Source organism: Labeo rohita, chromosome 3, assembly GCF_022985175.1.
Source record: "Labeo rohita strain BAU-BD-2019 chromosome 3, IGBB_LRoh.1.0, whole genome shotgun sequence".
In the NCBI taxonomy this organism is placed as follows: Eukaryota; Metazoa; Chordata; class Actinopteri; order Cypriniformes; family Cyprinidae; genus Labeo; species Labeo rohita.
This window is the reverse complement of record NC_066871.1, coordinates 40,974,503-40,978,671: the sequence shown is the minus strand read 5'-3', so window position 1 is coordinate 40,978,671 and position 4,169 is coordinate 40,974,503.

Below are 4,169 nucleotides of genomic sequence, written 5' to 3'. Positions count from 1 at the left end.
TCACCACAGAGAGAAAGGGAAGGGGCATCAACCAATCAAAGCGCACTGGAGGAGAAGGTGCTGTGATTGACAGGCGGTTCAGCCAATCAGAGACGCTTTAAGGAATGCGGTAATTCAACCGCAACCAATGAAATAAGGAATATGGATGGCTTGACGACTGAAGGTCGGTTGCGCTGTGCCTCAACACGCATGTATGTGGAGAGTTGTCAACACTGGACTGGAGATTGATCACGGACGTGAAATGGTTTATAATAATACGGGAATAATTTAAAAATAAATTATCGGATAAAACTAATAGAGTGAATATAGAATAAAAGTATGATTTAATACAACACCAACGTATTTTTAATAAAAATAATAAAACAAAAACAGTTGTAATATAAAATGTTTATTTTTTATAATGGTTATTTTTATTGTGGGTATTAATTACTTTGGGAATTTGAATGTGTGGGGACCTTGCCAATAAAAGCACTTTTAAATGAAACGTAATTAATTTCATACTATATATTAAATATCGCCAGAAATAGAAATTCATGATTCATAAATGCGATTTAATTAACCAATATTTTAGCTAATCGTCTATTATATATATTCAAATGCTTTTTTAGAATCTGTCTTCATAAAAGCGTATTATAATTTATCTTTAGAAACTACAAAAGTGTAAAATATCCCCTGCTGCTTTTGAAAACGGAGTGACCCTAGAGTGCGATCCCACTGAAATCCACTCCGTGTTTTACACCCCTCCACGTCTGCAGTCGCCGATTCCCCCATAATCCTCAGCGCCGTCAGCGTGTGTTTTGGGGATGGAGGTCATGAAAACAAACGCGTTTATTGAAGCGTTGTGAGCGCGAAAATGCTCCTTCCCTTACGCAACACGTAAAGTGTCGTTTAAACGTTACGCAGATGTAATTTCATAGGAAACGCGAACGCGTATAGGCAGATAGGCGCGTGTACGTTCAGAACATGTGCTCATGCAGGGTGACGTCATCTCTTCCTGGTGTTTGTAAACAGTGCTGCTGGGTGTGACCCGCCCGGGTGCCTTCACACCCCATCACACCCGATAACAGCTCCTAGAGGAAGCACAGGCTGTTTGCTGAACAAAAGAAAACATAATGACTTTCACACTTGCTAAAAAGCCCTTTTTTAAAGCAGCCTGCCATCATGGTGATGGTACTATAGTAAAACATTTTGATAGGTACTACAGTACATAATACATTGCTACTATACCTTACTATACCATATTTAAGCATATACCACGGAATTGTACGTTATTGCTCAGTCTTGAGTGAAAACTGGTTTTTGGCCTAGCTAAACACACAATGAAAATACACAACATCCAGATTGACACAATTAAATAAATACTTCATACATTAACATTTTCTGTCACTCCATTTCTTGCCCCTTATTCAGAAGACCTATTGCATATGGCACAAATATTTATTATATGTGACCCTGGACCACAAAACCAGTCTTAAGTCACTGGGGTATATTTGTAGCAATAGCCAAAAATACATTGTATTGGTCAAAATTATAGATTTTTCTTTTATGCCAAAAATCATTATTAAATTAAGTGAAGATCATGTTCCATGAAGATATTTTGTAAATTTCTTTCTGTAAATATATCAAAACTTAATTTTTGATTAGTAATATGCATTGCAAAGAATTTAATTTGGACAATTTTAAATCCAATTTTCTCAATATTTTGATTTTTTTGCACCCTCAGATTCCATATACTGAAATAGTTGTATCTCAGCCAGATATTGTCCTATCCTAACAAACCATACATCGATTGAAAGCTTATTTATTAATTTCGAAAAATTTACACTTATGACTGGTTTTGTGGTCCAGGGTCACATATATTGCCTTCTGTGTCGGTTCACCAGGTGTGTTATGCCTCAATTTATAGCCTTTCATTTGAATTAAAACAAACAAAAACTGGAAGTGACACTGGAAACCATACACATTCAACTTAGAAACATTCAACTTAGGTAAAATATAAGGTGTATACGAAATGTAAATAGTGATAAATGCAATTCACATAGAATTATTTGTATTACAGGTAAATAGTCTGGGCAGTGATGGGTGGAAATACTTGCAGATAGCAGATATTTGCACTTAGTGTAATAGACACTTACTTTTTATGTTCAGCATGAGTATTTTAGGACTAGATAATTCTACTTTACCCACTAGAGGGAGACGTTAAGCTGTTGTCATTTGTTTTAGGAGAGCGTATGCTGGCATTCTCACAAATAAAATGTCAGTTCAGGCAAATGTTTATTGTTTATGTTTATTTGACTGTCGTGCAGTCTCTTTAAAATGACCACTAGGAAAAAGAAAATCTGCCAGGAAATGACACTCATATCAAGACTGACAAATCTTAAATCACATTTTAAGATATTAACTATATAATAAGTACAGGTTGCACATTATTGAAAACAATATTAGCACTCATTGTTTATTATTAGGGGGAAAGTTTTTTGGTTACTCTGATGCTACATTCACATTTATATTTATTCAGCAGATGCTTCTGTCATAAGTGACTACAAATGAGGAACATATGCATGTTTACTCAAATCTGTCTGTCTGGTGCTTCCTTTGTTATGTAGGTGGCAATTGATTATTGTGGGTGGTACGTGTTTAAAACAATTCTCACTATAGGCCACCTACCTAATACACATCCAAACAACAGAACGAGATGCTATATTACTGTTATTATCCAGATGAGAAAAACAAGGGTTTTGGGTTCAGAGTGCAGTCATGGAAAGGCATTCATGAAACCAGCTGCACACACCTATGACTGAGACAGGGTCTCTGCAGACTGAATATTTCATGTTGCTCTTAAAGTAAATGAAAAAAAAAAAAAAAAAAAAAAAAACAGAAATGAATGCATATTACCACTGTACTGACTAAAACAGTGAAACAGTGAGACTACAATATATATGCCATATAACGGTTGTCTTACTTGTAGATTATTCTGATATTTCTCTGCATATGTTAACCTTTTGCCTGATAAGTAATAAAAAGGGTCAATAAAATGGAAATGTTGTGCATTTAATTCATCACAAAATCATAAAAGAGCAACAGAATGAGAGCAGGATGAATTATTAAGAAATAATCATTACTAATCGCTCTGAGCAAACAGTGAAAAAAAAACAAAAAAACATTGTTTCTACACACCCGACAGAAAAAACAAAGTTAACCAAGAAAACATTTATTGTAGACAACAGAACAGAGTAACTGTTTCACAAACCTTTAGAAAAAATAATAAAATATTAACAAAATAATAATAATAATAATAATAATAATAATAATAATTACTTCCATTTGTAATTACTTCCACTTGCAGTACCTCTAACACCACTGATTTATATATATATATATATATATATATATATATAAACATTTTATCATTTTGATAATAAAATCTTATTTTTCTGAAAAATGTTGACATTTAATCAAGCAGGCTTGTTGGAACATTATATCTCCACAGAACCATAACATGTCTTCTAAGTAAAGAGTAGTTGCTGAATGTGAAAGTTTTAGAGGGGATGTACTCATTTGTGCTGTGCACTGTAATTGATAATATTGATTACAAATAAAAAAGTTACACACTTTAGACAACTGGCCATCACTGTATCGCCAAGAACCTATGTTTCCAAATTTCCATACAGTAGTTTTAAAGATATTTGCAAAAGTTGTTTAAATGCTAAACCATAAGACGAAACCCATCATATTTGGTATTGTTGGACTCGGCAAGGACAATATAGACAGATTTGTAACATGTTTAGTTGATTGTAACTTCTTAAGTATTGCCCTGATGGTGGAAATGGTGATTTTCCAATGCTTTAAGCTATTGTCTTACAGCCACTTTCTATTTTGTGTAGCTCAGCAATTTTGTTCTGTATATTAGAGCTATACAGATCATTCCACCAATGGCAGAACCCTTTGGCTACGCCCCAATATTTAATTCCACCAATAACAGAAACCATTCAAACATTCAACTACAGTTCATCATTAAACATCCTGTGAAGCAAAAAACTGAGTGTTTATGAGCAATAAAATGTTTTAACTTTAAACTGTTCCTTCCTTATAATAACGCTTCCTCCAAAACGTCAATTTCATGTTCCCTCTCACATTAACATCCACCCACATATTTGTTTAGAAATGTT